Here is a 13562-nt window from a genome sequence, read left to right on the forward strand (position 1 = left end):
GATTGCCTCTGATCTTTTGCAATCCAAGTGAGAGGTTGTTGTTCTGTTATGGATGAAAAGGCTCATTATCTCAAAGATAATTGCCCAGATGCCATACCAGCGAGGTCACACTAAGCAGGGCTGTGGTTTCTGAACCAGATACTTGAGCTAATTAACAGTTAAAGTTGTTGTAGGAAACCATTTTTTAATGTACTCCAGAGAAGAAGTAATAAATACTTCCTTTAACTAAAAGGTTTAACCGTTTACAGAGACCGGCTGGAGCTACATTGTGAATTTGCAATGATTAGGGAGAAAGGAAGTTTGTTTTTCTTCGTTCTAGTGTGTAGTTACATGTTTTCTATATTGTCCCAAATGTGCAAATAATAACTTTGTCATGCAACATAAGAAGATAAGTAGTAAAGTATTTAATAACTTTAGGTTTAATTTTATATTTTTTAAGCTAAGCTTTTATATTTCAAGGTTTGTGAATACCATTGAAAGGTTAAAGTCCTAGACATTGAAATTTTCTGGAATATAAGCTTATAGAAAACTATAATATAGTGGGTAAAGGCAGGGCTGAAGAAAAACATAAGTGAGAATCTGACCCCTTAGTTCTGTCTGCTACTCTTCAAAGTAAATGCTATGCTTGCTTGGATTATGAATTACATAATGACTGCAGGTGGTGCTATCTGAATTGAAAATGATTTTTATAGATAGTCACAAGCTCTTTTTCTATTTGAAAACCACTAATACTTTATTATTTATTAATTTCAGAGAGGATGGGAGAGAGAGAGATAGAAACATCAATGAGAATCATTGATTAGCTGCCCCCTGCATGCCCCCTATTGGTGAGCGAGTCCTCAACCCCGGGCATGTGCTCTGATGGGCAATCAGACCATGACCTCCTGGTTCATAGGTCGATGCTCAACCACTGAGCCACACTGGCCAGTCAACTAATACTTTAAATCAAAACTAAGTGAACTGCATTGAGATTACCTGATTTGTGATAAAGATCAAAGTTGACCATTTTCATGACTTGACGTCTAATTTTGTCCTATTCCATCTTTGTACAAATGTGTGGAGTGACCAATTAGGGGCAACAATAGCTACAGTAAAATCCAAGTGTGAACTTTTGAGCATTAGCAGACAGACACAAGGAGGGAAAATTCTGACAGGGTCTGCTGTGGGATATGGAATAAATTAGAACACAAAATGAGATCCCTTAGCCTCAGAGAACTGGCACAGTGAGGGAGGTTTCTAAATAGGTATGAGGAACCTTTTCTTCAAGCTGTGACTGGCTTTAAGGCTTTATTGATTTTTCCTTTGTGAGGCGGCTTGGAACTTCCGTACTGAAATTGCAGATAACTTTTGTAGTTTACTTATAGAAATTAATTGTAAATGATTTTAAAAATACAGTACAGATTTAGTTCGCCACACTTGAGAGTGTTTTTGGAAGAGCTTGCATGTAATTGATGCCATTGTAATAACCTGGTTATTATTTAATAGGAAAGGAGTAAAGGGAAGACTAGAAAATATAGGCCATTTATACAGCTTTGCTAATTTAACATTCCCCAAGCCTGTTCCCCACAGGAAGGGAGACCAAGGCCGTTTGGACGCATGCCCAGTAAGGTCTGTGTGATGTGGGAAGGTGCCTTCCTGTCTGTCAATCACATCTAGGAAGCAAGTCAGGGGCCAGACTAGGTGTGGCCACTGCAAACCCACAAAACCTGAATATTTAAACCTATAAACAAAGTAGCTCTCTCTCTCTCTCTCTCTCTCTCTCTCCTCTCTTGCCTGCTTGCCGGGCTCCTGACTCCTGTTGCGAGGTGCTGTGCTCCCTTGCACCCACATGGCCCACAGCTATGTGGGACTCCACACGATGGACGAATGGACCTTAACCTGAATGCTGAACTGGACCCGGCTGCAACACGGAGCAGAAGCTCTGGACACTGGCCTTGCTTTTGTCTCCACGGAGCCCCAGCTGCACCTTTTCCAGGACTGGCTCTTAAGGGGGATGGAACTTTGGAACCCAAGGAGCGTAACTCCACACAAACGAAGCCATTTACCACACCTCACTCTCCCATGGGGGCTTCTGAAAATTCTTGTTTCAGTGGTACCCCAAGAGCCTCAACCCCACTCCCACGAGTGAGGGAGGGATTTGATTCTCTGGCAACATAATGACTGCCCTGCATCCAAAGTCCTTCTCCTCTCCTTTTGGATGGCAGATCCCCGCCTGCACGGCACAGTGAGTCAATAACGGTGCTCCATTTCTCAGGCCACAGTGATGGACTTAGGGAGCTACCAAGTTGTTTTTGTTGCGGTTGTTTTGTTTTTTTGGATGGGAGTGACAGATCCATTTTCTCTCCTTTGTGGGCTTGTAAGCTTTTGCTTGTAGAGCTGGTACAGCAATGTCACACTTCACTAGGAGAGAGCCTGAGAGAGTGAAGCTGATGCCCAGGGAGTCTTCACACCTTTTCATTTCCTAGCTCTACTCCCTCAGGTCATTAGGGCTGCCCTGGTTTCCCGTAGCACTTCTCATTCTGTGGCTACCACAGGAACGATGGGGTTCAGGACACATGTCTGCAAAATCTGGCACCTTGGCATATTGCATATCTCTAGCTGAAGGCATTTGAGACATGACAGGTGCAGGAAGGACTTTCTGACCGTCCCCTGAAGCAGGTCATGAAACCCTCAGGTGAGAGGTGCCCTCCCTGTCCCAGTGGAAAGGAGCAACCTTATTTGTAAAGAAGAGAAGAAACTGAGAGGGATCTGAGGACTTATAAATAAGTTTCTCCCAGTTTGCCACACTTGGCTCACTTTTATCCTAACATAGCTTCCCAGCCTCCCCACTCTTCATTAAAGCTAGCATCAGATCACTCAAGTTGAATTGTTTCTTCAGGTCTTTATTTTCAGTGAAGGTTTCCATGTCATGTGAAAGTATATCAAATGGCTTTGCATCTTTTCCTTTTATGTTAAATAAATTTGTATGCTGTTACTCTTTTGTGACAGGATTCCCAGCGGAGAATTTGAAAGATAGAAGTTGTACAGTTCCCCTCCCCCACAGCCCTTTTCTTTTTAATGGGTTTGTCTTGGGTTCTGTTAATGGCCAAATACTCAAGTGAATCACCCAATGCCTTATTTCACCAGAGAGATAGAACCTATTAAGAGGACCAGAACGCACCACCCCAAAAGGTGCCCCTATGGCATATATATTGCTTTGTGCTGAAAGCAATTAAGACCAGCAGACTTAGGAAAAGTTTTTTACCTTCCCCTTAACAGCCTAAAAAGAATTTAGACAGGGGGCCCACAAGAGGCAGAAAGCTAATAGCAGAGAGACCTTTTTATATCAGCAAAACTTATCTGCATGGCAAACATTTGTCCATCAAATATATGCGAATTGTCTTCTCCCCATCTGAAACCCCAGCCTCCTCCCCCTTCTCCTGAGCTCAGGACAATATATAAACCTCAATTGCCTGAGTGCCTAGGAGTCTCATGTCTTTGTGGGGGAATGTTTGTACATAATTAAATTTGTTTTTCTTTGTTAATCTGTCTTATGTCAAGTTAATTATTAGGCCAGCCATAAACCTGGAAGGGAAGAAGGGAATTCCCCCCCCCCCAACATTATTCAAAGGGAGCCCCTCAACTTGCTGTCCTTTATCTGTACTTGAAACCATCCTTGTTTTCATGTATTAGGAAGAATTTTCAATGAGGCAATGCAATTTAAGGTAATGCTTTCCCCCCTGCCTATTCTAGTTAGTAATACAAAATGAATGTCTACTTCTAGAACACAGGAGAATAGAAATGACTGCTGTGATCATTCTAAAACTGAAATATCTTCAAGGAAGAAATATTTTTAACAATTATGTCTAATTATACTTAGGAAATAAAGAGGTCCTTAGTATTTATGAATCAATAAGTGATCTTTCTGTTTCCCAAGCATGGTTTCCCTCTCAGAGTTCTGTTAAATAGAAGAATAAATCTATTTATTATTGAATTTAAAAATATTTTACAAATTTTAATTAAAAAGGGCTTCACATTACAAAACACTCCTGAAAACAATATCAAAAGCCAAACAATGGAAAAACTATGTATAGAAAGAGTAAGTCGTCCTCCCAACTCAGAACACAGACTCACTCCCCTTCGGCAAAGATTCATGTTGATTTTTTCCACCTTGGATGAAAGAGGAGATCATGTCATATGCTGAACAAATATTTATTGAGCGCTCCTTGTGTGCCAGGCATTATGCTTGGTGGTGGTGGCGATGTGGTTCTGAAACAGGCCACTGAAGAATCTGCCCTCATCGAATCTCTGGGGCAAGTGGGAAAAGAGGGATAGTGATTAAATAAGCTTTTTCTTAAAGGCAAGTCGTGTTAGGGCAGGGGAAATATAGGGGACTTATTGGTGAGCATCTGCAGAGGCACCTAACTGCACCTGGAGCAGGGGTGGGGAGCCTTTTTCAAGGGACATTTGGATATTTATAACATCATTCACTTAATACAAATGTATGCTGCCACGAATAAAGCTCCTAGATTTATTGAATTTTGAGTCCCGCCTGCGGTTGCCTTGGAGGGCCAGACCAGATAATTTTGTTGGCTTTATACATGGCCCCAGGACCAGACATTCCCCACCCCTGACCTAGAGGGTTGCCAAAGGCTTTCCTAAGAAAATGATATGTACATTAAGAGCTGGGAAGACAGCTAATGGCTTTCACAGATTCCTTCATCTATTTTAGGTTATTGAAGGCAGAGAGAGTGTTACGTGGTCATGCCCAATTTAAGCAGTTCCTGTGTTTTAGCGCCTGTCTCTGTCAGATACATCTGTGAGCGCTTTTAGCATTATTAGGCTTTACAGTGAATTAGTTTTTTTTTGTTTTATTTGTTTCTTTTTTGTAAGGCTTATGTTTTCAGAAATAAAAAAGGTTTCATTTGGGGTTAAAAAGAAATTGCTGTAAAAAAACTAAAATCAAGGTAGATAAATATACGTGTGACTTCTAGAATATGAGGAAATAATACAAAACAAAGCCAAATGAACTCCAACTTCAATATGAAGGATTGAGATGGAACATTACTGAGAACTTCCAGGAAGAAGTTCTTCGATCATTCCTTCAACCCATGCTATGGAAGGACTACCACAGGGCAAGTATATGTGTGGAATTTAGGATTTGTTGCCGATTTCTTATTATTCTTTGAAAAATTAGAACTTTACCCACTGTTAAAATCTTCAACCTCTCTCATGAAATGCTGGTTGGACTGGGATTTTTAGAGAGCAAGGTCTAAGCTTTTTGTCAAGAAGTCCAAGGGCAATCCCCGAAGTGCTAAATGTTTAGCTGAAGAGCAAGATATTTATGATGGTGCCTAAGTGCTTTGCCTTGATGGTGGTGTGTATTGGGCTGTAAATTTTAGGAAATCACTCAGATAAGGAACACCTACTTACTGGCAGGGAACCTCCTGTTACCTCCACGACCACTCGGTGCATGTACCTACCATTTCTAGTCTACATCGTTACAGTATATGCCTAACTGTTTTTATTTCCCGTAATCTCTCTTCTTTGACTGTGTATTCCACTCTGGTGCCCGGGTGACCTTTTATTTTTTACTGAATTTACTGGGGTGACATTAGTTAATATATTATATAGGTTTCAGGTGTACAATTCTATAACATCTTCTGTATACTGTATTGTATGCCCACCACCCTAAGTGAAGCCTCCTTCTATCACAATTTACCCCCATTTACACTCTTCTACCTCCCTCCTTTCCCTCTAGTAGTCACCATACTATTGTCTGTACTTATGAGTTTATTTGTTTGTTTGTTTGCTTAACCTCCTCTCCTTTCCACCCATCTTTGTAACACCCCTCCCCTCTGACAGCCGTCAGTCTGTTCTCTATAACCTTTGAAAAGGAGAGATCGGACCACCACGTCTTGCTCCGGCTTAAGAATTCTCAATCCATTGCCTTGAGGGTTACAATCAGATTTACAAACATGGTGCATCATCATGTGACTCCTTTCTTAAAAGTTTTTACCTTGCAACTGATTAATGCTTAATTTGTACTTCGCCAGATGGATTACTTGCAGTTCCATGAAGATCACATGCACCCATAGGCCTGTCCTTTCTTTTTCACTTTGCAGACCCAGCCACCCTGTTGTCAGGCACTGTGTCTTGTTCATCTTTACAGGGGCAGAGCTTAAATTAAGATAATTCCTGGACAATGGAAGGCATACGGTAGGTGCAGCTCATCAGAAACAAGTTTTATTTGTTGACACTGCTCATCTGGTTAATGTTTTTGAAAAATAACCTGCTTTCCTCCATTTGTTTGCTTCTATTTGAAAGGATACTTTTCATAACCTTGTTACCCCAAATCTTCTGAGGTCTCTACTTGAGAATTACGGTTCAAACATTAGTAGAGTGCAAATGACACAGTTCATCCGTTCAGAAGATGTTTATTGGAATCAGAGCATTTTAGTTTGAATCCTGGATCTTTCATTTGTTAACTGTGTGTCTTTGAACAAGAGAACTTCCCTAACGCCTCGGTTTTCCAATCTGTAAAATAGCGATACCTATCACATAGGGATGTTAGGGGATCAATTGGGATCATCCTGGTTAAGCACTTAGGGTATCTGGAAGAGAGGATGCATTTAATCAACGTTAGGTATTATTACTCTGAGGGTCTGCCTTTCCTATCTTGGGGTCTGCTGGCAGTCTTTGGAACTAGCTGGGAGCAGAAGGCTTGGTGCTGAGAGCTGAGGGCAGGGGGATTGAAAGATGACGAAGCCATGACCCTCCCTCACCAAATTACAAAGCAAAGATTAGTAGTTCCCATTGGAAGGGAGAGACAAAGTACTTTAAGCAGCTAGAAGAGGCGGAGATTACTTTAATCAGAGCAGGGATTTTCAACCTTGACACGTGAGATGATTCTTTGTGGTCAGGGGCTGGCTTGTACATTATGACATGTTTAGCAGTGTTTCTGGCCTCTACTCACTGCATGCATGCAGCTCATTCCTGGTTATGAAAACCAAAAATGTTTCCAGACATTGCCAGTTACCCAGTGGGGGGAAAATTGCTTCTGTTGAGAACCACTGAAGTGGGGAGGATGTGGGGAAACTTGGCCTGGATAAGCAGGGGGTTGTGGGGTCAGGCCAAATGTGGAGGCGATTTTTAAATGAATAGCAAAGATTACAAGAGGCTTTGAAAACTCACCTTTGGGAAATCTTAAAAAATTCGATGGATCTTTATCTGTCTAAAATGATTTAGATGTTGAATTTAAAGGAAGAATGATTACCAGGACTTATTATTAACATTTGCCACTCCCAGATGGTGATCGGGTCATCTGGTGTATTCTCTATGCATCAGAAGACTAAACACTTGTGGCAGGCATGAAGATGCAAAACACGGCTTCTGACCCTAAGGAGCTTGTTTATTGTAAACGCTTTAAAGGGATAGGTTATATTTCATGACACACATTTACAAGACACATTAAAAGGACTAGAGAGTTAGATGTGACTGCAGTTAAACAATAATTCAAGACAATAAGAAAGGCACTCTCATATGATTACTAACACAATTTTCTGGGAATTTAAGGAAGGAAGAAATCATTAGGCTCAGTAGTAGTGGAAGGCTTTGCTCAGAGCGATGTATAAACAGAGCCTGGAAAATGGGTGAGATTCAGACGAGAAAAATGGCAGGTATTTCAGGCCAGTGAGTACTGAACAGAGATGGAGGTAAAGTGAATAGGAAGGTTTAGCAGAGAACAATCTGGGCTAGAATTGAGGGTTTGGGGCTCAAGAGATATTTGGATTTCGTTTGCGGAAGGCCATGTATTTCCATTTATGCAGACATTAGCGAAATGCTGCTTGGGGCCTTTGGCATGACGCCTTAGTCACTTGCCATAGCCACGTTAGGAGCTTTGGACAGAACTCAAAGGGACAGACTAAGTGCTGATGTAGCCTGTGCCACATGGCTTTCTCCAAGGTGTGTGGTCTGAGGAACGTGTTTAGTTTGGTCCTGGGTGCTCTTTTCTGAAACTGTGGCTTTCGAAGAATCATGTCTCCATGCCTATAAGAAAAGTTTCAACTTTCAAAGCTGTAACATTTCTCTGTTTTCTCAGATTTTCATTGCTCTGGTTATATGAATTATGGTAAAGGTTTTCTCTTTTCTTAACAGCTTCCAGGAGTTCCAGGTCACTTTTGGGGTCACGGTAATAAATTGAAGAGGACAACTAAACATGACATCACACAGGGCTAAGTCCCATGGATATGATCACACCCTGTTTCCTACAGTATATTGATTGAGGTGCTAGACTGCGGCAACCACCAGCGAATCAAATCAACAAATGAAGAAATAACACTAAATTGTGACCACATTGTCCACTGGCAACCAAAATCCTCGCTTTGAAATTTAAGTCAAATTAACGTCTTCCATTCCAAAAAAGTAGAGACGATGTCAAATTAAAAAGTCTGAAAACACATTTAAAGAAATATATTTTTAAAATCTTGCACAGGTTTTCTGCCCTGTCATTATTTGAACAAAATGTTCTGTGTAGCACATGCTCTAACTTTGAATGCTTCCCATCCAGTGTTTTCTCATTTGGAATGCTGAAATTAACTCTTATATTCCCACAGAGATAGACATGAAACACCTGTGGACTCTGTGAGCATGTGTATCTATTCATGTGCTTGAAAAAAACAGAGAGAGAATGAGGGAAACATAAAATATTTTTTCTACACTCAGAGGCCAATTTGTGCCCAGAGATATGTTGAAACCTCTTAACTGGAAATTGCAATAATTTCACTGGTAATTTAGAATTAAATGTCACATTCTAGGATTCAATTTCCAGCAAGTAAAAAGGTGTCACATTTACAGTAATATTTAAATCTTGATGGTTTGCACGTGAAGAGAAGGATATCGGTCTTTTCCTCCCAGGAAATCTGCCTCCTTAAATGCTAAAAATAAATCCTCATCTCTGTTGTCCAATGGTTATTATCATCAACTAAAGATTTGAGTAACATCATTTTCTGGCTGGGAGGAGGGAACCCACAAGGAGGGAAGGTTTTTGCATTTTCTCAGAACCAAAGACGGCAGCATTGGGTTCCACCAACTGCTGCCTGCTGGTCTCAGTGTCCTTCTTCTGTACTGACTGCTGTCACTTGGCGGCCTGTAGGTCGCTGCCTGGCTGCTGCTTGTTCTGTGGGAATGCTGTGCATGACCGTTCATACCTGCCTGTGCTACTGCTGACTTCCTCCAGGCCACCCACTTCCATCATTGGACTAGAGCCTAGGGCTGCCGCTTACTTCCTCTGGACCATCAACTCCTGCTATTCTTCTCTCTCTCTGGCCAGTAGGAAAGCACCTACTGCCTTTCAGGCCCAGCCCTGGGAGAAAGCATTCCCCTGCTATACCTTTAAGGGGCTGGCTGAACCAAGGGGTGGTCCAACATACTGAATACAAGCCTGATGGTCATCCCTGATCATTCTTTTTTCCCTAAGGAACAAACATCATTTTCTCTCTCAGAGCTCACTGTTCCTTGAGGATGCCCAGTCTACCAGACACATGAGCACCTATCCAAACCCCTGCTCATTTAATTCCTGCCTTCTATCCTATTTCTCTTACCCCTAGTTTAATTAGAGGTGTGATTAAGATCAGTTTTTAAGGTTTCTTTACACTTGAGATGGTTATTTTCCACAAAATGGTATGACATTTGGTAGCACTATCTATACAAACACCCGAAAAAGCTCAAGTCAAAGGCTGTCTGACTCAGTCGAGATAACTAGCTCCACCGATGAAACATCCTTAGGAAGGGCTTACATTTTATGGTGTGTGAATCTCTAAGGCTCAAAATTTATAGATAATCCTTTGAAAAGTTAAACTATTGCTGGTTGAATAGAAATCCCCAAAACTTCACTTTTATTCTCAAGATACTTGTAATCATGGGTGTGTAACAGCTTATCACAGTCCTCCAGCTCAGGGATTGATAAAGAGGCGATAAGAGGTGTGATATAGGCAATGAAGGGGAAGTGTGGAGAAACTCTTAACCCAGGGCTGTGTTCATAACAAGTTCTCTGTAACTATTGGTGGACGATGATGATAACCAAAAGGGTCTTAATGCTTCCTTCAGTGTCACTAAACTCTACATAAGCCTCTTCAAATAGCTCAAGAAAAGGAGGGGGAAAAAAAGTTTAATTACATTTTCCCTGAATTTTGACTTGTAAAAGAATAGTAGGGATAAAGATAATATTATTCCGGATGTTTTGAAAGCGAGTTTCAGTTGGTCTACATACACATATTAATTTATACTCACATAGTGCCACCTAAGTACTAGGCATCATCCCAGAAAAAGCAGATGGGATGTAAGAATTTTCCTCCAAGGAGCAGGGGTCCTGTTCTTCAGAGATGATTATGATTGTTACACAAAACACCATGTTCAAGGTTCAACTGCATTCAGGGTCACCTCATTAGACAGCATCCTTGGAGTTGGGCCTAGGAGTCTGCATTTTAAAGAAGGTCCTGCCCAACCAAAATGATTTTGTCCACACATGTTTGAGTAATTTTTCTCTATGTAATAGAGGGTATGTATGATAGTATGGATGAACAAAAAAGTGGTTCTATGGAAAGTAACCTCACAGGGTGATCTGATCATAAATTCCTAACTGGGCCTATTATGGTGGACAGTCATGCCCCAGGCCTATAAATTTCTACAGTGAAATGTTTAAAGTCAGCCCTCTCATTGTTCTTGTGCATCTAGGTTAATACACCTTTGAAATACTTGAAGTAATAACACTTATAGGTGGTATTAACTCTCAAAAAAGCACATAATTTTGTTAACTATCCTGTAATTCAATCCCCACCTTGTTTTCTCCAAGCTTCCTTACGTTCTCTCCTTAATTTCAAATGCATAAAAGAAGCTGCAAAACTGTTACTTTGGGAAACATTTGAGACCTCGCTCTCTAGTATATGTTGTCAGTTTGGCTCAAATAAACTGTTATAAAAATTATCTACAGGCTTAGATGTTTCTTACATTCACCGTAGAAAGGAGTGGAAAGAAGAGTGAGGGGAGAAAGAGCAAAAATAGAGTAGGTGATTAAGACAGTGAGGTGAGAATTAGAAAAAATAGAGAAGCTAGTGGAAAACTTCTTTTAGTGAAATGTTTATTGTGTTGTGTTAATCTGGGTTTTCAAGAGAAAGAAAACCAATAGGATATATTTCCATGTATCTATGTATATATCTATCAAGAAAGGAGGGAGGGAGGAGAGAGAGAGAGAGAGAGAGAGAGAGAGAGAGAGAGAGAAATTTACTCTAAGAAATTGGCTCATGTGATGTTGTAGGCTGAGAAGGCCAAGCTATAGTCTGCAAGCTGGTGATTCAGGGGAGCAGATGGTACAGTGCCATTCCAAATCTGAGGACCTTAGAACCAGAGGAGCCAATGGCATAAATTTTAGTCTGAGTCTGCGTCTAAAGTCAGAAGACCAACGCCCCAGCTGGAAGACAGTCAGGTAGAGAGAGAAATCTTTCTTTCTTGGCCTTTGATTCAATTGGTTCCTCAAAGGATTGAATGAGGCCCACTTCTTCGGGGAGGGCCATCTGCTTTACTCAGTATATTGACTCCAAGGTTCATCTCATCCAGAAACACCCTCACAGACACATTCACAATGACATTTAACCAAATCCCTGGGCACCCCATGGCCCAGCTGAGTTGGCACGCAAAGTTAATCATCACAGGTGTGATGATGCCTCATTTGCTCTCCTGAATGCTCAGTCTTCAGTGAAATGCCACAGTTCTCTGTGGTTCGTGTGCTAATACTTCTTGAAAAGTCAGTGAAGCTGTTGTTTGATCATATTGCAGAAATGCCAAGACTTCTCCCTCCATGTCCTGGAGGAGTTCAATTGGCCTCTAAGTTGTATGTTGTATATGAATTTTGAAAAAATAAATTATTTGATAGGATCAACTAATATTTTTTCAGGGCCTACAAGATGATTTATTAAGTAAGTATGCTTAAAATACACAAACATCATGTTCTCCTGCTCTCAGAGAGTTTGTGATCTTGTAGGAGAGACAAATCTCTTACTAGGAAATACTGCAGTCAGAGTTAGAGGTAAAAATAAAATAAATACTTATCACTGTATTTAGGAATAATGAGGCCAAAGAAAGATTATCAATAATAAAAGACATAACTATTTGTTAGTGGTTGACCTCCACAAAGGTCATGTCATGAATGGAATGATATTAGGAGGTTATTTTCACTAGTCTACAGATGTGGGTATGTTTTCATATAAAAAATTGCACAATAATAAATTTTTTGCTGTAGATCAAGGAATCACATTTGACAACAATTGTAAAAGGGTCAGTTTGTAATTCAAATACTCAGCCCCCCATTCTAGTTCCCTTTACCTCATAATAGACCCTCTCCCCGACTTTCATGGGTTCAGTGCCCCAATTCTTGCCCATTTCCCTTGCTTTTTAAATTTTAAGTTCTTTTAATGTGATGGGTGATGAATTATATTTTACTACAGATAAATTCCAGTGACTGCACTTCGTTGAAAACCATTTAACTGAGCACAGGAGACCATGTTGGGGTGGAAGGGAAATGGAATGACAAGGAGAGGTTTGAGGATGAGGTGCTCCTTGTTTCTCTTCCTTTTACTCCAGAGACTTTCCAAAGAGAATGTTGGTTATTCCTTGACTAATGTTAAATTGCACTGGATGGAGTTAGGCAAGGAAGACTCTATTCAAGACTCTTGAAATAGGAGTCAAGACTATTGCAAGGCACATTGGGAAAGCAGCAGCACCAGGTCCAAGATGGCGGCCAGCAGGAGGCTGATGAAGGAGCTTGAAGAAATCTGCAAATGTGGAATGAAAAACGTCCGTAACATCCAGGTTGATGACTTGGCAAGGGCTTATTGTTCCTGACAACCCTCCATATGATAAGAGGGCCTTCAGAATCGAAATCAATTTTCCAGTAGAATACCTATTCAAACCACCGAGGATTACATTTAAAACAAAGATCTATCACCCCAACATCGATGAAAACGGACAGGTCTGTCTGCCAGTAATTAATGCTGAAAACTGGAAGCCAGCAATGAAAACCGACCAAGTAATCCAGTCTCTCGTAGCACTGTGAATGACCCCCAGCCTGAGCACCCCCTTCGGGCTGACCTAGCTGAAGAATTCTCTAGGGACCGTAAAAAATTCTGTAAGAATGCTGAAGAGTTTACAAAGAAATATGGGGAAGAGCGACCTGTGGACTAAAACCTGCCACGATTGATTCCAGCAAGTGTGAGCAGAGACCCTGAGCAGTGCATTCAGACACCCCGCAAAGCAGGACTCTGTGGAAGATTGACACGGGCCACCACCTTGTAGCAATTACTAACTTTCTACAGTTTCCTTAATCAAAACTGGTCTTAGGTAACCTGTAAAGAAAGAATTAAAAATTTAAGATGTTCTAAAAAAAATTAAATTAAAAAGAAAGACTATTGCAATAAGGAGAAAGATTGAACTGAATGCTGACTACAACACGGACAGCTGGAGATTTATAGTGAGTGGGCAGAGTGAGGGAGTCACTGGATGGAATTACTAAGAGGAACTTGGTTACAGAT

At 40.9% G+C, this 13562-nt stretch overlaps 1 pseudogene; it reads left to right on the forward strand.

The window, feature by feature from the left end:
- Positions 1–12733: 12733 nt before the first annotated feature.
- Positions 12734–13256, forward strand: LOC102757116 (annotated as a pseudogene).
- Positions 13257–13562: the final 306 nt, after the last annotated feature.

The sequence above is a fragment of the Myotis davidii genome, unplaced genomic scaffold (assembly GCF_000327345.1).
Source record: "Myotis davidii unplaced genomic scaffold, ASM32734v1 scaffold715, whole genome shotgun sequence".
NCBI lineage: Eukaryota > Metazoa > Chordata > Mammalia > Chiroptera > Vespertilionidae > Myotis > Myotis davidii.